The 24,605-nt window shown below is 37.9% G+C and overlaps 1 long non-coding RNA gene across 3 annotated transcripts in view; it reads right to left on the bottom strand.

Moving 5' to 3' along the window:
* Nucleotides 1-1,080: 1,080 nt before the first annotated feature.
* LOC129643213 (uncharacterized) overlaps nucleotides 1,081-24,605 on the bottom strand; it is a 201,225-nt gene continuing 177,700 nt past the window's right edge. For 2 of the 3 annotated variants that reach the window (XR_008710156.1, XR_008710157.1), the window contains 2 exons: nucleotides 4,652-4,824; nucleotides 1,081-2,040 (listed from right to left, as the gene is read on the bottom strand). This is a non-coding gene — a long non-coding RNA (uncharacterized LOC129643213). The remainder of the gene's footprint in view (nucleotides 2,041-4,651; nucleotides 4,825-24,605) is intronic. The other variant, XR_008710158.1, reaches the window with a different exon arrangement.

The following is a 24,605-nucleotide window of genomic DNA, read 5'->3' as shown; positions in this document are numbered from 1 at the left end:
TTCAGTTATACCTGAATGGTCTAGTGGTTTTCCCTACTTTCTTCAATTTCAGTCTGAATTTGGCAAGAAGGAGTTCATGATCATAGCCACAGTCAGCTCCCAGTCTAGTTTTTGCTGACTGTATAGAGCTTCTCCATCTTTGGCTGCAAAGAATATAATCAATCTAATTTCGGTGTTGACCATCTGGTGATGTCCATGTGTAGAGTCTTCTCTTGTGTTGTTGGAAGAGGGTGTTTGCTATGATCATTGATTTCTCTTGGCAAAACTCTATTAGTCTTTGCCCTGCTTCATTCCGTATTCCAAGGCCAAATTTGCCTGTTACTCCAGGTGTTTCTTGACTTCCTACTTTTGCACTGCAGTCCCCTATAATGAAAAGGACATCTTTTTTGGGTGTTAGTTCTAAAAGGTCTTGTAGGTCTTCATAGAACCATTCAACTTCAGCTTCTTCAGCGTTACTGGTTGGGGCATAGACTTGGATTACTGTGATATTGAATGGTTTGCCTTGGAAACGAACAGAGATCATTCTGTCGTTTTTGAGACTGCATCCAAGTACTGCACTTCAGACTCTCTTGTTCACCATGATGGCTACTCCATTTCTTCTCAGGGATTCCTGCCTGCAGTAGTAGATATAATGGTTATTATAATAATAACCACATTTAGTTTAAGTTAAACCTCGCATGGCAACCCACTCCAGTGTTCTTGCCTGGAGAATCCCATGGACAGAGGAGCCTGGTGGGCTGCAGTCCATGGGGTTGCAAAGATTCGGACACGACTAAAGCGACTGAGCCCAAAACACAGCACAAACCCCCAAACTTATACACACCTACTTTATACAGTTATTATTCCAGCTTTCAAAAGTATGCTAAGATACATGTTTCCTTTGTAATAAAAGGTTTGAAATTTTTTGGAAGTGTATAGGTTCTAAATAATAGATGAGTAAATCATCAAAAAATCAATAATTGTATATTTGCTTACAAGAGATGACACTTATATTTTTATTTCACTATTTTCTACCTGAACGCTTAAGAAAGAAAGAACTTGGTTTGTAAATATAGTGAAATCATTCCCTCAGAATTTTGATATTTGAAAAAATTTTATTTTAATTGTTTCTTAATTATAACAAATATCTTTCCATTAGGATATGACTTTGCTTTCATCAGTTTTTCTATAATAAAAGGAGACAATATACCTACATACAAGGCTATTTTATACACACACACACACACACACACACACATATATATATATATATATATATATATATATAAAATTTCCTTCCATTACATTTCTTTTTAGACTACACCCATCTTCATGCTTTCTCCTCTGCCATTCAGTTCTAATTCTTTCATTTGCCTGTGAAGCTTGAAGAAATCAGGTGTTCGTAGTTCAGATTTGTGGTAACATCTCAATTGCTTACCTTTCCTGGAGGCATTAGAAAGGCTAGTTTGGGCCATAGGTTATAACAAAATGTTACACAAGAATCGGTGGGAGTTGGAGTTTGTTCTATGAAGTATGGCAACAACATCAGAGGAAGCAATTACATATAAGACTGTCCTGTTTATGAAGAGAATGAAGACGTCTACAAGAATTGTTGTTACTTAGTCGCTAAGTCACCTCTGACTCTTTTGCGGCCTGATGGCCCCATGGACTGTAGCTGGCCAGGCTCCTCTGTCTGTGGGATTTCACAGGCAAGACTGCTATGTAGTGGGTTGCCATTTCCTTCTCCAGAGGGTCTTCCCGACCCAGGGACTGAACTTATATCTCTTGCATTGGAAGATGGATTCTTTACCAGTGGGCCAACGGGGAAGCCCCTATAAGGCATAGCAAGACAGAAAAGAGATTTTAGAATGGTGTAGTAGTCTGCTAGGGATACTATACAAAATGTCACAGAGAGAGTGCCATAAACCCATAGATGTATTTCCTCACTATTCTGGAGTTGGAAGTACAAGAGTAAGGTACTGTCAGGGCTGGCTTCTGGTGAGGCTTGTCTTCGGCGTTGTAGCTGGCAGAGTTCTTGCTGTATCCTCACGTGGCTTCTTTCTGTGTGTGCATGAAGAATGAGACAAGGGAATAAGAGAGAGATCAGAAAAGATCAATTTCTGGTGTCTCCTCCTCTTGTAATAACACCACACCTATTGGATTAGGACTCTTTCTTTCTATCTCATTTATCCTTTATTATCTCCCTAAAAACTGTGGACTCCAAATACATCAGGGGTAAAAGTCTCAATGTATGAATTTTGGAAGGACACAATCTAGTCCGTACCAGATGGTAAGATGACGGGAAACAGAATAAATAACTTGATTTTGGTGTCTTGAATTTTGTGCCCACTTGAGGTTGTCTAAATCTGAGGCTCTTCTTGGCACAGGAGGATGCAGGGAGCAGAGACTAATGCCTAGTAAGGGATTTCAGTAGCATCATTTCCTTTTCCCAAGTTTTGAATAAGAAATTTTGAACACTTTATATCTATTTGCCTTTCCATTTTGATTCCAAACAGCTTGGAGTGTTGATTAAGTATATAATCCTTTCAATCAGATTTATACCAAAATTTATGTACTGCATTTTCATTGCAAAACACATATTTCACCCTCTAATGAAATTAAGCCAATTTAACCCTTGTTTTATGCTTTTTTAATAGTGCCACTTATATGCTTTTAATTTATTCCACATTTTTGGACTGATATCATTAAAATAATTTTCATCAGGATTAATTGCTTTTTTGAAAATTTCAAATATTTGGTTTGTTGATTATTTAGAGCATATCAGTTTTTTTTTTTAATAAACTATTACTCTTGCCATTGAAGGCTTCCTTGATGCCATTATTTCAAGCATGTAGAGTTTCTGTGGGTTTAAATTTCACAATCCAAAATACATCTGTATTAAATCCTTTCATTAATTTTTAATCAATAAAAATTTTAATGAATGTATTTTCAGTCACTTCTTTTTAGACATTAATTTTATTAATTTTTCCAGACCTAGTTTTTTCTAGGTCTCAAATTTGCAGATTTCAATGTTACCAATAAGATATATTTCCTTTAGTTGTTTTGTTTGTGGAATTTATTATTTACCATGGTTTTTCGAGCAGAGCAAAAAAAGGTAAAAGCTGATTTTTTTTTTTACCATAACACACCTAAGATCATTGTTTCAAATTTTCAAAATACCAAAGTAATTGACATCCACATAATTTAGAGAAATAGAAATAGGCTATTTTATAGTTTATGGGTGAACAAATTTGATAAGCCTTTGGAAAGTAATTTTCTTACAATAAACAACTATGATTCAGCAATTTGATTTCTAGAAATCTCTCTTTAGAAATGATAAGTAGGTAAAAAATGTACATGCAATATTATCTTTAATAGCACAAATGCTGAAAAATGTAAATATCCATCATGCTAAGGAAAATAAATTTGTTTAGTTCATATGCTGAAATTACATCCATCCATTAAAAGAGATATAAACCAGCAACTCCTTCTGAGGAATTGCTGTTTAGTGGGTATGAAGTTTCAATTGTGCAAGATGAAAGATTTCTAGAGATGTGGGTACACCACCATCTGTACAGAATTGTACACTTAAATTTTGCTAAGAGGGCAGATCTCACGTTAAGTGCTCTACCACACTTGGAAAACTGTAATAGAATTACAGATGGAGCCTCTTAGAAAGTTAATCTTGATATATCAACTTTGCTTTGGTAGAGATATGACGGGTATTATTTTTCCAATGAAAATTAAGCTAAAGACAGATTTTCAGTGTTTGGGAATGAAAGTCATGAGGAGTCATTAGTGGTATTCATCAAATATTTTGGTGCAAATGGACTGAGCTTCCCTACAGTCACTGAATTAAGTGTAAATTTGCTCCTTGATTTGGTGTCTGACATGAGTGGAAGTGACATAATACATTTGGGTGGAACCTTAACATTCAATGCATGGTTAGCCATAATGCCTTCTTTCTGCCTATGCAATTGTAACACAGATATAGAGTCAACTTCTGCATGAATAAAATATATCTGTGATTTTAAGCCCCTGAGAGTAGGGGATTATTTTTTACTTACAGCATAATGTAGTTTATTCTATGCTGATCTTAAAAGTTTTAAACATACTCTTACCCCTGGGTTTGTAATAGATTTGGAACTATTTTGAAAAGTCTTCTGTCTCTTCTTACTTTCCTAACTCAATCTAGTATATATCTTACCAGCATACAACAACCCACTCTTGTCAGTTGGCTTTATTAGACCAGTGAAATGAACATTTTAGTATGATTTAATGTAAGCTCTTTTATCAGTCCTTATTTATTAAACTGGCAGGAGTAAGATAAATATCCACTGTATCTCTGATCATTTTACCCATCAATTTCCAACTCATCAGTTGCACCCGTCTATGAAGGGTCTTTGATACTTTCCAATGCTACCCTAATTGGCTTAAATATGAACACAACAGAAAACATTACTGTTACTATCTCTTCTGTGATGCAGGATAGACTTGGTAAGTTGACTGCCTTGTTCCCATCTTAGCATATGTCAGTTTTATCAATAGGCAAAATGAGATAAATTTGGACACTAGAGTAAAATGTGTCACTATGATAGTATCTCCCAAATGAATTCTAAGTGGAAGTTTGGGGGCTTTTTTTTTTTCTAAGAAGGGAAATGTAACCACATACCTGGTACTCTCCTGGGAGGTCCCTTAGAGACTCTAGGGAAAGCTCTGTAGAATCTGTGTCTTTCGTAGAATCTGTCTTTACAGATTCCCAACTTTTCCGTGATGATTGGCAAGTGATGGCTCTTACTGGCACGTAATGGCTCTCAGTCAGGGGGTTCCATGAATAGCTGGAAGCTAGGAAATTCAAAGGGGCAAAAACCATGTATTTATTGCTTTAATTTTCAGCCTTACCTATCTTTTGCCTACTTACACAAAACCTAAGTGCTGGCTTTGATTCTAAATACTTTGCACGTGTTGATTTAATTCCCAACAACTCTCTGAGATAGAAGCCATTATTTTCTCAATAAGTAAACTGAGGCACTGGAAAATAATTTATCTCTGGTCATATAATTGGTAAATGGATTCAAACCCAGGCAGTCTGAATACAAAGGAACATTCTCAACCAGCATGTTGCATTGCCATTCAAAAAAAGTCATTGAAGGCAAGCATTTACACAGTCCAGTGTTCAAAGAAAACGAGAGCAGCAAACCCTGAAAGACTGGCCGTGTCCACCAAGAATAAGGGATACTGGCATGTCATCCTAGTGATGCATTTGATGCATGACAGGGGAAATACAGGAACCCAAGCCTGTGTGAGTGGTAGATTCTGATCTATGCTGACTAGTGCAGCCTGATGACAAAAGTTATGTCTCAAGAGATAAGCCATTAGTTCTGCTTCGTGGTGTATAAATGTACAGTTGTACTCATTACATTGCAGATTTAGACTATAATCACTTTGAAATATATAATAATGTTGTACCTGTTTCTTGTGTTCTCTTCTGAAAGTTTAAATATTCTTTAATAATGGAAGTAAGACGGTTGCACACAGGAATCTTAATGCTAAACTATAGCATCTCAGTACAGATGATTAGGTGAAAGTGAAAAAGGGTGGACATGTGATTTATATTTATTCATTGCTGTATCCCCAGCCTAGCACAGTGCCAGATGAATTAAGGCTGTAGGTATATCATTATTCATTTACCAGTGAATTGTCTGGTTTATAGGAATCACACATTGAAAAATAACAGCTTTCTTAGCATATAGAAGATTTCTGTCCTGAGTACATGCTAAGTTGTGTCCAACTCTTTGCAATTCCATGACTGTAGATAGCCAGGCTCCTCTATCCATGGGATTTCCCAAACAAGAATATAGGAGATTGTCCTGACCAGGGGATCAAACCTGCGTCTCCTGCATTGGCAGGTGGATTTTTATTTTTATTTTTTTATTTTTTTTGCCACTGAGCCACCTGGGAAGCCCTACAAATTCCAAAAGAAAGTAGTCAGATGTTTCAGTGTCACCCAGGACATACAGACACCAGGGCATCCTGTTACTCCAAGAACCACGATGATTCTTAGGCTAATTGATCTTCAGTATGAAAAATGTCCACCAAAGAGGAATTGTACAATATTGTTAGATTAGAACACTGAGTATTCATTTATTTTCCCATAAGTTTCCACCTTCACTTTTTGAGTTATTTATTAACAACTTATTCAGGAATATTTGTGAACACATTTATTAATATTTCTCATGTCACATCACTTAGATACTCACTCTTGTGTCTGTCCCTTCCATGTTTAAGAACCATTGTGTTTACACTGCTTTACTTGGATAAGCCCAGCCACTGTCTTATTTAAAGTCAGCCCCAGGAGCAGATGGACTTGAATCCACTGCCTTAATTCCCACTTGCTATATAATTAAATGTTCAGAAATGTGTGGGATTAGAATTTAGATATCTTTCAGTTCAGTTCAGGCGTTCAGTGGTGTCTGACTCTTTGCAACCCCATGAATCACAGCATGCCAGGCCTCCCTGTCCATCACCAACTCCTGGAGTTCACTCAAACTCACGTCCATCGAGTCGGTAATGTCTTCCAGCCATCTCATCCTCTGTTGTCCCCTTCTCCTCCTGCCCCCAATCCCTCCCAGCATCAGGGTCTTTTCCAATGAGTCAACTCTTCGCATGAGGTGGCCAAAGTATTGGCGTTTCAGCTTCAGCATCAGTCCTTCTAATGAACACCCAGGACTGATCTCCTTCAGGATGGACTGGTTGGATCTCCTTGCAGTCCAAGGGACTCTCAAGAGTCTTCTCCAACACCACAATTCAAAAGCATCAATTCTTTGGCACTCAGCTTTCTTCACAGTCCAACTCTCACATCCATACATGACCACTGGAAAAACCATAGCCTTGACTGGACAGACCTTTGTTGGCAAAGTAATGTCTCTGCTTTTCAATATGCTATCTAGGTTGGTCATAACTTTCCTTCCAAGGAGTAAGCGTCTTTTAATTTCATGGTTGCAGTCACCATCTGTAGTGATTTTGGAGCCCAGAAAAATAAAGTCTGACACTGTTTCCACTGTTTCCCCATCTATTTCCCATGAAGTGGTGGGACCAGATGCCATGATCTTCATTTTCTGAATGTTGAGCTTTAAGCCAACTTTTTCACTCTCCACTTTCACTTTCATCAAGAAGCTTTTGAGTTCCTCTTCACTTTCTGCCATAAGGGTGGTGTCATCTGCATATCTGAGGTTATTGATATTTCTCCCAGCAATCTTGATTCCAGCTTGTGTTTCTTCCAGTCCAGCGTTTCTCATGATGTATTCTGCATATAAGTTAAATAAACAGGATGACAATATACAGCCTTGACGAACTCCTTTTCCTATTTGGAACCAGTCTGTTGTTCCATGTCCAGTTCTAACTGTTGCTTCCTGACCTGCATACAAATTTCTCAAGAGGCAGATCAGGTGGTCTGGTATTCCCATCTCTCTCAGAATTTTCCACAGTTTATTGTGATCCACACAGTCAAAGGCTTTGGCATAGTCAATAAAGCAGAAATAAATGTTTTCCATAATATATCCTAAAAAAAGAAAATGTTTTGTTTAAATCATTATTTATAATTGAAGTCACTTTTCATTCCTTCCTGTAGATCAGGGCTTCCATCTACTGCTGCTGTTCTTTAGGACTAAGAGTGCTTTGTACACCTCTCATATTGATAGTTTACTGGAATATGACTCTCTTAGATTTTTGATGGTATGACACTGTACTTATTCTACATTAAAAAAAAAACAACTTTATATTTTGCATTGGGGATAGGTGATTAACACTGTTGTGGTCATTTCAGGTGAAGAGCAAAGGGACTCAAGCCATACATAGTATCCTTTCTCCCCTAGTCCCCCTCTCATCCAGACTGGCACATAAAGCAGAGTAGAGTCCCATGTGCTATACAGTAGGTCCTAGTTGGTTATTCATTTTGATTACAGCCGTGTAAAGGATATTTTCATTGGATATAGAGTTCTAAATTTACAAGAACTTGCTAGTTTTTTTTTTTTTTTTTTTTCCTACTTGCATCACTTAAAATGACATTCTTCCATCTCTGGCCTCCATTGTTTCTGAAGATCATCATCCATCATTTATATCACTTACCTGCTATGTGCTATGTCTTTATTTTCTAGTTTTTAATATTTTAAAAATTTTAATTTTTCAGAAATTTTCTTTGCCGTTTTACAAATTTTGGGTTTCAGTGACCTTCTTAGATTTATGGCTTAATGCTTTTTCATCAGTGTTAGATAATTGTCACATTGTCCCTTCAAAACTGTTCTCTGTCTTCATCTGGTTCTGCAATCACACACAAGTTGATTCCACAAATCTCTGAAGCCCTGCTTACTCAACCTGTATACTTTCTAAGTATGTGCTTTCAGTTTACACATTTCTGCTGCATTTCTACAAGTGAGATTATGGTGAAATCAAATTAAATCTTTATTTTTAGTATTTGCATTTTCTGTTGATATCTCCTGGCTTTTTTTCTAGCTCCTTTAACATATTTATTCTAATTACCTTGGAGTCCTTATCTGCTAGTTCCTACATCTGGGTCATCTGTGGGTCTGCTGCTATTGTTTATCTCCCTCTTTGATTATGAATCATATTTCCTGCTTCTTCAGGTCTCATAGTTATCTACTGCATTCCTGCCACTGTATATACGTAAAATAACAGTAAGTACAAAAGTAATAATATTCACTGAGAAAGGGGGGGGCCTGCCTTATCTGCACTCCAGATTTTCTTTACCACTCAGATTGCTAGTGTAGCAGATCTGTCAGTCTGATTGATAGTAAGGTATTTCTGGACCTTGTTGCAGCTTTAGTTTGGGGCTCAGTTCCCCACTGGACTACACTATTTTCAGGGCAGGATTAGGACTTTTCCTTCAGCACAGTTTGCAGTCTGAGTAGGGATCTATGTTGTAGGGTCCAGTCACTAGTTTTCCAAACCATGGTTGATTTCTTCATTTTTTTAACAGAACAGTTGCCAGCTTTTTGGATCACTAGGTATGTCTCTGGGCTCTTGAACCTGACCCTCTGCTCCACCCCCAGTGTTAGGAGTTGCATGCCCTTGGCAGGACTTCCTGTTCTACTCCATGCAAGGTGGAGGCCGTGTCCATCTGTAGCTGACGTGGCTCAGCTTTGATGCTCTCCCAGTGTGGTAGCTTGCTGATATGCGTTCAGGAAGAGCCTTTGTAGCTTTAGGAAGAGGGTTACAGTGTTCGCTTTCAGGTCTTCCCTACCCTCACCTGACCCATGCCTACAGAGAAGGCTCTGTGGGAAGGAGCTGGTGGGTAGGGACAGACTTTCTGTTTCTATCTTGAGTCTGATTCCATCATACAAGCCACAGACAGCTAGGCAAAGTTCATTAAAAGTCTCTGGAGTCTCTTTACCCCAATCTGGTTGGTTCTTTCTCCTACCAGTCTTAAAGGATTGAAGGCAGCATTGTATCTTGTTTATTTCTGGATTTCAGTTTATCTAGGTTTCTTTATATCAAAATTTCTGATGGTTTTAAAAACTCTGATCTCACAGCTTTCCCCCAATATTCTTGTTGTTAGTTTGGCAGTGCCTACGTTTTAACTGAAAGGAAAAATACCCTTTGCTAAAATTTTCCTTTCTCTTTGATTAATTATCAAAGCAATTTTGAAAAAATTGTTATTGCTATTAAAGTTGAAAATAGGTTTAATTCTCCTTCACACAAAACGGTATTGTATTCTGTGTACATTAGTAGCTGAAAATACAGCAATGGTTCACTGCTTTTATTTTCAAAATGACACTGAATGCTGTTAAATTTGATAAATTTAATGTCACCTTTTTCAGTGTTCAGCCTATTTGCTTTGTATATTCCAAGTGTATATCAAAACAGCTACAGTGTACTACATAGTGGGTGGAGATTTTGCACACTTGATTAATATTGAATATAAGTCACCTTATGGATGTGGACTAACACTTGTGGAAGTTGCCCTCAGATGGCAATGCTAACCTTGTAAATATGCACAGTACCTAATTATAACCACTCAGTGTCATGGTGTAGAAAATCATTAGGGCTCCAAGACAATACATGCCTTGATAAAAATAACCAAGCATTATTAGTAAATTGTCTTCTGTTAGAGGAACATGATTTTGAAAATCAAAAAAAAAGCAAGAATTAAAATATATTTATTTATACATTATCCTGTTATAAACTTATTAAAGGAGACAGAAAAATCTGATTAAGATGACAGAAATAGAGGGGAATTCAGAGAAAAGTAAATTAGACACAAAGGTAAATCACAAAGAAATATAAAATGAAATGCTATATGCTTTGTAATATGGCAAACAAGTTGAACTCTGGGCTGTCTAGTTTTTCACTGTGTCAGCAAGGTTTCCACTTGCAATTAGAGTGGTGGAAAGTATGCATTTAGATTAAATCATAATGGGCAAATTATTTTAATTAATTCCTGGAGCTTTAGATGTTTCCTGTGAAGATAGGTGATATTAAAATTTTTCCCTCCCAGCCACATACTTTTTGCTTAATGTCCCATTAAGTTCCCAGCAACTGGTGTTTGATCAGTTACCCTTATTAATCATAGTCTTTTTGTGAGAGCCTTCAATGATTCCTCAAATTCTGGGCACCTCCCTAGAGAAATAAGCCTCTTAAGTGTCAACTTTCTTACCCAACTTCACCAGCCAAGCTTGGGCTGCTCACATGAGATGCTTCCCTGAGCTCTTGAAACAACGTGTCACGTGCTGTTTTTTCCTTCATCTCTGCCACCTTCACTGATGAGCCAGGATATCTGATCACTCTAACTGAGGCAGTGATTTAAGATGAGACTTCGAATCATTTCATAAGGATGGATTCTCCATGTCCACAGAATATCTCAGGTGATAAACCCATCCTCCAAGTGAAAGTGAAATGCCCTCTGTTGTGTCTGACACCTTGCGACCCCCATGGACTACACAGTCCATGGAATTCTCCAGGCCAGAACACTGGAGTGGGTAGCCTTTCCCTTCTCCAGGGGATCTTCACAACCCAGGGAGCGAACCCAGGTCTTCCACATTGCAGGCGGATTCTTTTACCACCTGAGTCACCAGGGAAGCCCAAGAATACTGGAGTGGGTAGCCTATCTCTTCTTCAGCGGATCTTCCCGACCCAGGAATCAAACTGGGGTCTCTTGTGTTGCAGGTGGGTTCTTTACTAACTGAGCTATCAGGGAAGCCCCCAAAAACCCATCCTCCAACTTGTCCCCAAGTACAAAGAATATATTTTCTCACCCTCTGTCAGGTCAGAAATCCAGTCTCCTCCTTCATGGTCCCCTCCCAGAGAACTCCATGGTAAGCCTCTTTTCACCTTCTCTCCGTAGCCTCCCAGACTCCAGGGCGTTGTGTTTTATATGCGGATGATCATGTGTTGTTCACTAGTGCCTCCTTTCTCTGCCTTTCGGCACTCCCTTCCAGAATCTTCTAAAAGATTCTCTCATTTCTTCCAGCCCAAACTCAACAAGTCTCTCACAAACAAAATAATGCAATTTGATTCTTCAAACCTTCCATCTCCTTCTGTTACTTAGAAATACTTTGATCACCTAAAAGCCTCTCTAGAATAACCTGAAATGATAGAATTTCCTCAATCTTAAAAGTCCCTAACCCATTTTCCCCTGTGGAGTCTTAGAATTCCTCTAAAAATATTTCTCCCAACACAGTAACAGAACTTTTCGTGTTCTCTTTTATTCCAAATTTATACATTCAGACCCACTTGGTTATGCTTTTATGGAAATAGCTCCCGATTTTTACAAGGGAGTTCTGTTCCTAATCTTGACTCTCAAGCCATTTTGATGGAAAATTCCTCTTGCTGATTCAGCCAAGCAATCCATAACACTACATGATTACTTTGTTATCAGAAAGAGCTATTATAATTACTTCCATTTTCAAGCACTGTTTCTCTCTGACCAGTTTAAAACAGTAGAGTCTAGCTTAAGATAAAAAACACAATGCTTCTCAACCAATTTTTAAAGAAAGATTTCCATATAAGCATATTAGCTGAAATGCTTTCCCCTTCCTTCTTAAAGGCTTGACATTAGGACTGACATAAATACCCAGAAAAGCATGGTTTGTTCCTGTGTCTCATCATCCATAACTCTCAAGCTCAGTATACTTGTCTGTAGCATGCCTGGGAGTTACTGGAAGTGAGCTCATGGGGGTGTTTCCTCTATCACTTATTTTTATATTTAAAAAAGAACTTAGGCTATAAGCTGCTTTTTATTGTGAGAACTTTGTATAAGAAATCACTATTCTGTTTCCTCTCTTGCCAACCTCAAGTCCTTAATAGCAAACCATACTCTATCAAGTTTTATCATGGTAAAATAAGCTTTGTTTCTTTCTCTTTCCTCCAAAATTTCAAGACAATAAAATGAGTGTAGTGCTATTTAGGCAGTAAAGAAAGAAACATAATGTTGAGCTGCACCCTGAAGACACTTCTTTTGTATTATAATGCTTTTTATCCACAGATGTTAGTTGAAAATTGATATAATGATGTTTCTTGTAAGTCTACCAGAAACAAAACAAAACAAAAAACATTTTAAAACTAGAATAGATGTAATTGTATGTGATAAATGAGCCTCGTGGTATTGTACTAGAAACCCACAGGGAATAATTATCTATCAGTGGCACCTGCAGAGGAATTATAAGCAGCTGCAGAATTTGATTTTTGAACAACAACAAAAAAATAGAAGAGAAAATAACTTAAAGACTGGTATTAAGAATTGAGAAGTTAGAGAACAGAACAGAATATAGAATGAGAAGAGGAGGATTTAACCGGGATTTCAGTCCAAAGATAATAAGGTGAAACACAGCTAGAAATGCATATATATTTAATTGTTATGAAGAAGTGTGCAGGGCCAATTAGGGGAGAGGTAGGGAAAACATTGAGTTTGAAGTTCAGACTCACACTGTCTCTCACGTTTAGGAATGTAAATCACCTGAATTTAGAAACTCTTTTGTTAGGCAGCAGGCTGTAATAAAAAGTATATAAAATCTGAAGACAAAGATATGTCTAGCCCCTGCTGTGTCACCTACAAGCTGTATGTTCTTTGAAAGTTATCTGATGTTTCTGATCATTTGTTTATATCATCATGTTGTGAAGACCAAGTAAATTTGCATTTGCTTTATACTTTGGACAGAGGTTAGTGAATATTAGGTACTTAGAAAATGTGGATTCTCATTATACCTCTTTTCATTATTTTGGAAAATTCACAAAGTTTAACAAAATCTTTTCTTGAGTATGGACAAAGTCAACTCTTATTTGTGGTAGTTCTATAAAGTCTGTGTAAACACTGACCCATCACTCCTGGGGATAGATAGTTCCTGCGAGATTTGGGTCACATGTTCATCCTCCTGTAAAGACACAGCCTTGTCTTATGTGTGTTTCTATTTAGACATCTTATGTACAATGTATTGGTGATTTGTTAATTCACACCTGGAGGAGTCTGTTTAACCCATGGGTTTTCTTCATAAGGCACATCTCAGTCTTCTACTGTTATAGACATTCGACATCACTTCAGCACCACAGACAGGCCCTTTTCCATACAAGGTCACCAATAAGCACACAAATATGAAACATGTGGCTCAATAAATATACTATGAAAAGGACTCATTTGTAGTGTAGGCTCTGAAATGAGAAGGCCAAGTGTCCCCTTGCCTGACCTCACTTGGGGACGTGTTCACTGGGTGACTCAAGCGTTTCACCACTCAGTGCACGTCACACAGAACCACAGAAGTGCCTGTCACACAGAACCACTCAGTGCCCATCACACAGAACCACTCAGTGCCCGTCACACAGAACCACAGAAGTGCCTGTCACACAGAACCACTCAGTGCACGTCACACAGAACCACAGAAGTGCACGTCACACAGAACCACAGAAGTTCAGTTCAGTCGCTCAGCCATGTCCCACTCTTTGTGACTTCATGGACTGCAGCACACCAGGCCTCCCTGTCCATCACCAACTCCCAGAGTTTACTCAAACTCACGTCCATTGAGTCAGTGATACCATCTGATCCTCTGTCATTCCCTTCTCCTCCCACCTTCAATCTTTCCTAGCATCAAGGTCTTTTCCAATGAGTCAGTTCTTCACATCAGGTGGAAAAAGTATTAGAGTTTTAGCTTCAGCATCAGTCTTTCCAATGAATATTCAGGACTGATTTCCTTTAGGATGGACTGGTTGGATCTTGCAGTCCAAGAAACTCTCAAGAGTCTTCTCCAATATCACAGTTCAAAAACGTCCATTCTTTGGTGCTCAGCTTTCTTTATAGTCCAACTCTCACATCCATACATGACTACTGGAAAAACCATAGCCTTGACTAGATGGACCTTTATTGGCAAAGGGATGTCTCTTCTTTTTAACATGCTGTCTGGGTTGGTCATAACTTTTCTTCCAAGGAGCAAGCGTCTTTTAATTTCAAAGAATATGCCTGCAACGCAGGAGACCCCAGTTTGATTCCTGGGTTAGGAAGATCTGCTGGAGAAAGGAAAAAGCTACCATCTGCCCTCCAGAACTAGTCCATGGGGTAGGACAGTGTTGGACAGGACCGAGCGACTAACCACAAAAGAGCTGTGAGTATTTGAGAATAAAATGTCTATTCAACATCAAGGAGAAAATTACAGAGGAAAAAAAAGGAAAGCATTTGATAACCATGTTTTCATATACATATTTACATGTTTGTTTTTATTATGGTCGAAGTCCTCTTTAGAACTCTGAGAGTTTGAAGAACGTGGTCTCATCACATACGTGATAACTATCAGAGAAGAATGGCTGGGATTTTCAGAAATGTCAAATTAATCTTACTGATAGGAAAGTGATTTAAGTCCATTATGTGAAAATTAAGAATCACACGTTATTTTTGTTGTTTAGTGACTAAGTCATGTCTGACTCTTTGCTAAGTCTTGTCTGATTCTTTTGTGACCCCATGAACTATAGCTTGCCAGGCTCCTCTGTCCATAGGATTCCCAAGCAAGAATACTACAGTGGATTGTCATTTCCTTCTCCAGGGGATCTTCCCAACCCAGGGATCCAACCCACATCTCCTGGATTGGCAGGTAGATTCTTTACCACTGAGTCATCAAGGAAGCCCATAGGTTCTTAGGTGACTGTAAAAATGAGATATAATTTTTCAGTTATTTTTGCTGTAATTAATATCAACAGCAAAATACTGCATCCCTACTTAGAAACTTTTAAGCATTATGATAAATGTTGAAGTAGTGAGCAAAGAATACTGTAGGAACTGGGAACCCCTGATGTTGATTATACTGGGATGTGCTTAATTTGGACTCTTGTTGTGGTATAGCCTCATCCCACGAGACTATTATGGGATGTACCTTTCTCCTGAATCACGCTACAGCACTCTTCTTAAAACTATGTTGGCCGAGTTGCTCTCTGACATTTTCCCAAAATTGAATCATCTAGAACAATCTGATTCTTAAGAGGAGTGTCCCTACTCAATGGTGGCTTTCCTAAGAACTGTTTTAGAGTGTGTGGGCTTCCCTGGGGGCTCATAGAGTAAAGAATCCACCTGCAATGCAGGAGACCTGGATTCGATCCTTGGGTTGGAAAGATTCCTGGAGAAGGAAAGAGCACTCACTCCAGTATTCTTGCCCGGAAAATTCCATGGACAAACGAGCATGGTGGGGGTCCATGGGGTCACAAAGAGTTGGACACAACTGAGTGACTGAGCACATCAGTGAGGCAGGAAGATTAGTCCACTATTAAGGATCATTGTTGTTAGAAATAGAAGAGAAACAGCTCAAGCATAACTCGTGCCCACTCCTTAGATCACTTCAGTCTCATCTGTGCTGTCCGACTCTCTATACCCCTTGACTGTGGCATTGCTCACTCTTTTTTTCTCATTCTATCGTGGACTCCACTGTCTGTTGTCTACTTCTCCTTGAAAACAGAGACTATATCTTATCCATGAAGATGGTTATGGTTTTTAGCACCATGCTTACCACAGTGGAGGGCTTCCCTGATAGCTCAGTTGGTAAAGAATCTGCCTGCAATGGAGGAAACCCCGGTTCGACCCCTGGGTTGGGAAGGTCCCCTGGAGAAGGGAAAGGCTACCCACTCCAGTATTCTGGCCTGGAGAATTCCGTGGACTGTATAGTCCATGGGGTCGCAAAGAGCTGGACATGACAGAGGACTTCCACTGTGGTAAAGTGAAAATTGCTCAAAGAAGCTTGTTAAACAGTGTAGGAGGAGACTGAAAAAGAGCGAAGCCTGCAGGTGCGTGTCTTTAATGACAGGTGTGGGAGGCACTGGCTGGCACCCAGAGAGCAGAGCACCTGTGTGCATCAGGGCAGGGCCCTCAGCCCGGCTGCCCTGCCCACCGTCCTCCTTGGCGACACCCTTTATACATCTTTTCCCACTCAGAAACAGTGTTAGCTCTACATCACTCCATCCTTCTGAGGTTAGGTTTCTGACAATTGTTTTCATTCCCTTTCCTTTATAGAGGGGAAGAATACAAAGGCCATGAGATTTTTAATATCACTTGCTGATTGTTACCACTAATTTCAGTCAAGTCCTGTAGGCCAAATGGATACTTTTGCTAATCGGCAGACTCTACACAAGGACGTAGGCTTCTGTGTGCATGCGTGTACATAGGTGTGGATACTGACTCAAAGAATGTGACCAAGGAACATACATGAATGAAGAAAGGGAAAAGTAAAGAACATTCATGTACGTTCCTTGGTCAAAGAATGTGACCAAGGAACATACATGAATGAAGAAAGGGAAAAGTAAAGACAGCACTTGTGAAAGAAAGATCTCTGAAATAATGGACTATAAGAATATTTGCTTTCTTAGGAATCTCCAAAATATTCACAAGGATAGCACCAGATATTCTGAAGGATATGGAACAGGGACCTAGATCAGTGTGATGCTTGTCTTAGAGGCTGGGAGACTGCAGGAGACTCCCATTGTTAACTTATAATAGAAATCCCTATAAAGCTCTTAACATACTAATAATGTCATCCCACAGATAGTAAAATATTCCCAATCAATAACAAAGGCAGAAACTTGAAAACTTGACACATGCGATCTGATAATTATGGGAGAACGTGTATCTGCAGACCTAGCCAATTTCCAGTGTCCCACTTAGCACTAAAAGAAGACAAATCTGGAAGTTTCCAAACTGATAATTAAGATGTTTAAGTACCTGAAATGTTAACTTGGCTGATCAGTCCCAAAGTCAGTTATCAAAAAAATTATTTAAATCACAGGGAACACCAAATTATAGACAACTCAAATTTGCAAAGGCAGATGACATTATCAACGGTCCATAATTTCCAGTTGCTCCAAACAATGCACTGTCTATTGTCTTTCATTAATATTTTTATCTGAAAACTTTTTCACACGTATTCATGTCATTTTAATGGTTTTGGTTGGCTGTGTCCATTACTACTTTAGAAAAAATGTGTAGTTTCTCTTATATCACCTTTAAAAAAAACAAAAGGATCACCTTGTTTGGACTCAACTGAAATAGAGTAACTTTTAGAATGAATTAATCTAAGAAAAGTTGTATAATAAATTCATTATTTGCTAACTGTCATTACTGGCCAGAAATATTACAACACTTCAGTGTAAGAATTTGGAACTGTCCTACAGATCTATAAAATAATCAACAGTCAATTCCATTATTTTGCATTGATTGGGAATGGTACAACAAAGTAGCTCTAAATGCTGTACATTAATAACGAGTTTTCCACAAATGGTCCATCGTCCTTTTTTGATATTTCATACATTTTTAGGTATTGTAATGCCTCACAGTCATATTCTAAACCTCAGTTTTAATCACATCTTCCTTATAAATGAAGAAGGTTACAATAGGAAGGCAGGTCAGTTTTAGCTAACTGTATTATTACTACCTTATTTTTACCCTTTTACATTAAAAGTTAATATAGGAATATTTAAAAAATATTATTCTGGTTAAAATTGTGTTCACACCAAGAAGTTATTGGCATTGTATTTATTTATATTTGATAATGTTTTTAAAACTTCATTTTGTACTTTTGGATTTCAAAAACTTCTTAAGGTAGAAGTTTAGGTCATTGATTTGAGTTCTTTATTTATTGTGTGTGTATATACATGTATATATAAGCACACATATATATTCAAATCTTCTAAACTGTACTTTAAACTTTCCCTCTAATCCTAGAGTCCATGTTCCTGGCTATGACTTACATGCTCTCCATCTAAACATTTAAACATAATTTGTCTACTCATAAAAATAGTGTTCACTTGAAAGGTTTTATAATTTCTCTTGTGGTTTATTCTTTGACACACATTTCATATTAGGTGTGGTTAATTTTCCCCCACTTGTGTGAGCCTTTCCCAGGTTACTTTCTATAATTGATTTCTAGGTCACTTCCCTTGTGGTCAGAGAACACAGTGCACACAATTTCATGTTTTACACTTCTCTATTAATGGCACAGGATATGGCTTATGTGACTGTTAATGAGTATCTGAAAAGAGTGTGTGTATTCTGGATATGGTGTTGTACAAATATGAATTAAGTTAGCCTGGTTGAGAGAAGCCCACTGTGGAGCTTGGGGTGGGACAGGGTTGACAGAGGAGGAGCTTGAGAAAACTTTATGAGGTGAAAGATTTCTGTGTTTTGATTACATGGATTTTATCATAATAAACTTTGATAGAGATGATTTAAAACAAATCTCCTTCCAGCTACTGCCCTATTTCTTGGTCAACCATGACCCTAAACACTCCAGAAGCGCCGCCCACACTTACTGCTTCTAATTTCTCTCCCGCCTTTCTGACATCCTCACAAGGGAGGGTTCTCCCCCGACTTCTGCACTAGTCCTCTGGCTGCGGTCAGTAGTCTTCACTCTCTCACTTTCGTGCTCATGTTCCTCCTCCTGCCCCCTCTGTTACGCTGCGGCTGAGATTCTAATCTCCTGCCACCAGGCTTTTCCTGATTATGTCTAACTCGCTTAAGATACTGGCGGGGAACCAGGCTGGAGGAAGAAGGGCAGGATGTCTCTCCTGTTTGTCTCTGTCAGAATCAGTGCGTAACAACAAATGGTTTCCTTATTCCAGCTCCCAGCTTCTTCCGGCATTGCCAGCACCTACACAAAGCAACCTGTGCTTTAACAAAGAAGAACCAGCCACCCGACTTTAAGGCCCATCCCTACGTCCTCTCCTCTCTACTCCGAGGTCTATTTAACCGCACCTTTTCCCTCTGCCCCACAGACCCAGGTCAGCTGCTGCTTGTAGGAAGTAATCTGAGAGCCTCTCCATTTTCCCTCTTTTGGTTTTATGGTGCTATGCAACCAAAATTAAGCTTTCTCTGTTTGAAATAGTTAATGTAGCTTTTGATTTTCTGACTCAGCCAGAATAACATAAAACTTGGTGATATTTGGCAAAACTAATACAATTTTGTAAAGTATAAAAATAAAAAAAAAAAAAAAAAAAAAAAAGAAAGCGAAGTCGCTCAGTCGTGTCCGACTCTTTGCCACCCCATGGACTGTAGCCTATCAAGGTCCTCTGTCCATGGGATTCTCCAGGCAAGAATACTGGAGTGGGTTGCCATTTCCTTCTCCAGGGAATGACACCAGAAAGCATCCAATGGTTTTGTAAGTGCTGGGACTCAAAAGGAGGCGGAGATGCTGAAATTTGAAGAACATATACGTAATTTGAAAGGAGCGTTTCTTGGTAATTTTAAGAACCTCTGAAAAGTTACTAGACGAAAGTGGTATTTGGACATAGATTTATTGATAAGCTGTCACTTAAATTTGATATTCATTACCTTATTTTTCTTATTAGATAATGTTAGGCTCATGACTAAATGTTTAGTAATCCATTCTTTGGTGTAGACAAATTTAAGCTTAAATGCTTAGATGGAGAGAACATATAACTAACAGGCAGAAGCATGGAATATAGGATCTAATGCAGGCAAACACGTGCAGTTTGATCTTGGATATTTAACACTATTGGTTCACGTTCCTTGTTTGTAAAACAAATAGCACTATTTGAGTTCTAGGGTCCCTTTTCAGTTTTGTGGTCTCCTTGAGTATACCTGCAGAGATGTTGAGAGCAAAAGAGAATCGCATGCAGATTGCAAAAGCAACCCAAACCAGAAGGAACCATATGTGTAATGGGAGAAAATGGTAGGTATCTGGGATGGAAAAGTATAAGTCCCCTCTGGTAACAAACCATTCATATTCTTGGGTAGAGATGAAGCAAAAAGCCACGTTTTAGATGAGAAATCTGGACATATAAAACTGACAACACAGCTTAAAAAATTGAAGACAAGCAGAAATGAAACTTGTAAATATTCAGATATGAAACAATCAGAATAAAGTATTTCTTACAGAAATTCTAATATTATAGGTAATTATATAGCTATTTCACTTGCCAGGATACTTTTTTTTTTTTTTTTTTAATACAGAGTGTCCTTGCTATGCTATATGGTATGGAATAGAATTAGTAAGCATATAACAGAAGCAACTCAGAAGACTCTACACCTATATTCAAATCTCAGTTTTATATTTAAATGCTACAGAAGTTCAGAGATCATGAAAGATCTGTATTCTCAAACTGTCCCAGACTAAATACAGTATAAGTTAGTCAATACTGCATTCTATTATATGAGCTGAAGAGCCAGCTCTTTGGAAAAGATGGTGATGCTGGGAAAGATTGAGGGTAGGAGGAGAGGGGGTGATAGAGCAATTGATGGCATCATTGACTCAGTGGACATGAATGAGTGAGTGAAAGTCGCTCAGTCGTTTCCGACTCTGACCCCATGGACTATACAGTCCATGGAATTCTCCAGGTCAGAATACTGGAGTGGGTGGCCTTTCCCTTCTCCAGGGGATCTTTCCAACCCAGGGATGAAACCCAGGTTTCCTGCATTGCAGGTGGATTCTTTACCAGCTGAGCCACAAGGGAAGCCCCAGTGGACATGAGTTTGAGCAAACTCCGGGAGACGGGGTAGGACAGGCAAGCCTGGTGACCTGCAGTCCTTGGAGTCACAGCGAGTCAGACATGACTGAATGACTGAACAACAACAAAAATTCTATATGTCAAGTATATCTCAATTTTAGGTTTTAAAAATACTATATTCTTTGATTTTTTGCATCTTAATGAAATAGTCTGTGGATGTTTTATCTATTCCTAAAACTTCTTTGTTGGAGTTACTTCATTTTGCCCCCACTGTGCATTACCCTATTCAGTTTTCTCTTCCATAATTGAGAAGCTGATCTAATCACAGCAGATCATCATTCAGGATTTATGTCATTTTCCACATAACATTAATAGACTTTCTGTAATTTTCTTTTTCTAATATCCATGGTTTCATATAGATACTCCACATTACATCTACTCTAACTTAGTGTTCCAAGGTCAAGTACAATGTGGAATAATTTTTCAAAATAACCACCACCAAAGGAAACTATTAAATTATGAAACACATTACCAATGCCCATTTCTTGGTCCCTTGAATTCTAGGTCTGCTTTGTACAAGCCTGTTATACACTTGTGGAAACATGAAGTCTGAGATAAATATCTAATAGTTTGGAACCTATAATATATTGGTATCTCCTGGACTTTGGTTCTACCTTCTATAACTACTGAATTTATTTCACATTGTTAAGCCCCAAGCAATAGAGTTTCATTCAAAATTTATTTCCTTTCCCAAAGTGGAAATAGATTTTAAAAATAAAACACCTTGCACAAAGCCTGAGAGTAGCAGTAATGATCGTGCAGTCCACCCACTTCACTTCCTACCATGTTCCCACTCTTCCTTTGTGAGCTTCTCAACCATTTCCCACTTCACCAATTCCATTCCATTCCATCCCTTTCATACTCATCTCACCTTAGTCCATCCTTGATTGTTCTTAAAACTCCATTTTCTTTATTGTTAAGTGGATCAAGTCACTACTTTTTTTCCAGCACCCATTTAATATTTGAACATCCAAATGCATCAAGATGTTTAACAGTCTATCCATACTCCTTACAAGTCAACTGTGTTTATATATATATATATATATATATATATATATATATATATATATATAAAACTTTGTTTTTCATTGCAAATCCAAGTACTTGCTATATAGATGGTGCTACTATAGGGTCAAAACATCACCATACTTTTGTTGTAATTCCTCCTCTTTGTGAATTGAGACCCTTTCCCCACCCTGGGGCTAGAATAAGTAGTCATCACTCTGTTACCATTCTTTAGTCTGATTTTCCACCAATATGTAGAGAAAAATTCTGTTTATTTCAAATTGTGACAGATGTTTCTAGTTTTAAAATGTAACTTTCAAAAGCTTTTATTTATTTTTTTTGGTTAGTCCTATTCACCAAGTACCAAAGTAGTGATATTTCCTATTTTACAGTGAGATCAAAATTCTAATGGGCGCCAATAGTTTAAAGAAGTAATAAAGTGAACATATCAAAAAAGAAATTGCTCCTGAGCTGAGTTAGACACATTTCAAAAAAATCTGGTAATGTGTTCTCTAGGAATATTCCTGATCAGTATGGCAATGACTGTGCAGTGTGGAGAATAAGTACCCAGTGCATAAGTGCCTGGTATCTCTTGCTTGTGCGCTATCATAAAACTCACAGGAAGTGCTCGTAGTCTTAGGAAAAAGGTTATTTAGTGGCTCTTTGTCTGCTAAGATACATATAACTTAGTACTGATATAAATAAGACAACTAGCTCTCAACTTGTTTAGAGTGTACTGTTGAATATTTGTAGTCAATTCCAGTTAATTAGATGGTATAAAGAATCATTGTTTGAGGCTTCCACTGATTTATATGACAAGCCTCCTTATGGGACAATATATTCAAAAGTAAAATTTGTTTCACTGCCTATAAACACTGAAACCTATATCAGAACACCTTGTTATCAAAACCTTTATTCAGTAAACATAAGGGATTTTATTGCTTTTGCATTTTGGAGGACACTGGAAAGCCAAAATGATTTTTCAGAAATGAGTAAACAGAAACATTGCTAAAATGAAAGCTCTGAAAAAATGATTTTAAATCTAGGCTTTTGGGTCACTGCATGTATCAAACATATTATTTATATGACAGACTAAATGCTTTTTATCTTTTCTCAGGTAATTACAAAACTAGGCAATGAGGATTTTAATTTCAGTTGAAATACTTTACATAATGCTATTATACACTGAATTTCTCTGTATGTCTCTCACTCTTTGCGACCCCATGGACTGTACCCCTGCCAGGCTCCTCTATCCATGGGATTTCCAGGCAAGAATATTGAAGTACATTGCCATTTTCTTCTTTAGGGGATCTTCCCGACCCAGGAATCAAACCCCTTTCCTGCATTGCAGGCAGATTCTTTACTTACTGAATTTCTCTGATATACTTATTTCAGCAACACTCCATTCAATATTGACATTAGGTTATTTTTCCTGTTAACACAATACTAGAAGTTTGCATATTTCCCACCACAGGCATGATCCATTCTAGTCCACTTCAACTTTAATTCTGAAGATAACATTTGCATACGGTCATAGCTCAATTTTAGGCTCAGAGTAACAGTCTAGAGCAGCACACCAGCAGGGAATGGAGACCCATATTTAAATCATTTGAAATGCTTTTTGTCCATTGCTGATACTGAGATTGACTAGCAGAGTTTGTTAAACTATCTCCTTCACCAACACATCTGAGGGATCAATTGGTTTATTATTTGGTCATTTGCACTTTCATTTAGAAGGAAGAGGGACACTGCCCAGCCAGTAAGGGTGGGTATCAGAGTCTTGATGATGGGGTTGGGAGTTGGATTAAAGGTTGTAGATGACTCTAATAGCATTACAAAATCATCCCAACTTCTTCCCATCATTGTGCAGCTCTTGAATCAATTTACTTTCTAATTATTTAATAATATTTTATGGCATCTATTGAACATCTCTAAGGTACCAAATACTGTGACAAAATGGCTTTATTTAATTCTCATAATAGCTACGAGGCAGGCATTCTTCTTATCCCCATTCACAAATAAGTAAATTGAAATATGAACTAAATGACTCAAGCTGGGTATCTTTAGAGCCGACTCTCGAAGAGAAGACTGTTGACATCAAAGTTCATAATCTGAGTTACCACTGACTTGTGTCTGGCTTTGTTCAGTTTAGCATTAACTGTGTCTTAATAAAATTATTTTGAGAATAGTCAATGTATGTTTATATCTAGTAATGTGATGGTGATGGGAAAATACTTTCAAAAATGACTGCAACTGTGCAACTCAGCAAAGATCCATTGATTTCATCACTGCAGGGAGAATGCTACACAATGCAGGTGGGAATCCATTAAAATATTTCAGATAAAATATGTGTGATCCCAAGCAATACTTATTATTTCATTGTGTGCTATTGTATTTAGTGTTTCCAATTTAGTCTATATTTTATTATCCAAGAGTATTTTAAAATATGAAATGATTTTTTTTTAGCTAGAAATTTTAATAGTTAAAACAGATTGACATATCGACTTAGAACTAAATTATCTCTGCAAAGCAGCAAAGATAAAAGGATGAAATGGTCAGGAGGGTTTTAATATCTAAGCAACCTCACTCATACTTTAAAGTGGTCTATGTAATACCACTTGAAG

Source organism: Bubalus kerabau, chromosome 2, assembly GCF_029407905.1.
Source record: "Bubalus kerabau isolate K-KA32 ecotype Philippines breed swamp buffalo chromosome 2, PCC_UOA_SB_1v2, whole genome shotgun sequence".
Taxonomy (NCBI): domain Eukaryota; kingdom Metazoa; phylum Chordata; class Mammalia; order Artiodactyla; family Bovidae; genus Bubalus; species Bubalus kerabau.
The sequence above is the reverse complement of the archived record's forward strand: the minus strand, read 5'-3'. Positions and strand labels throughout refer to the sequence as shown.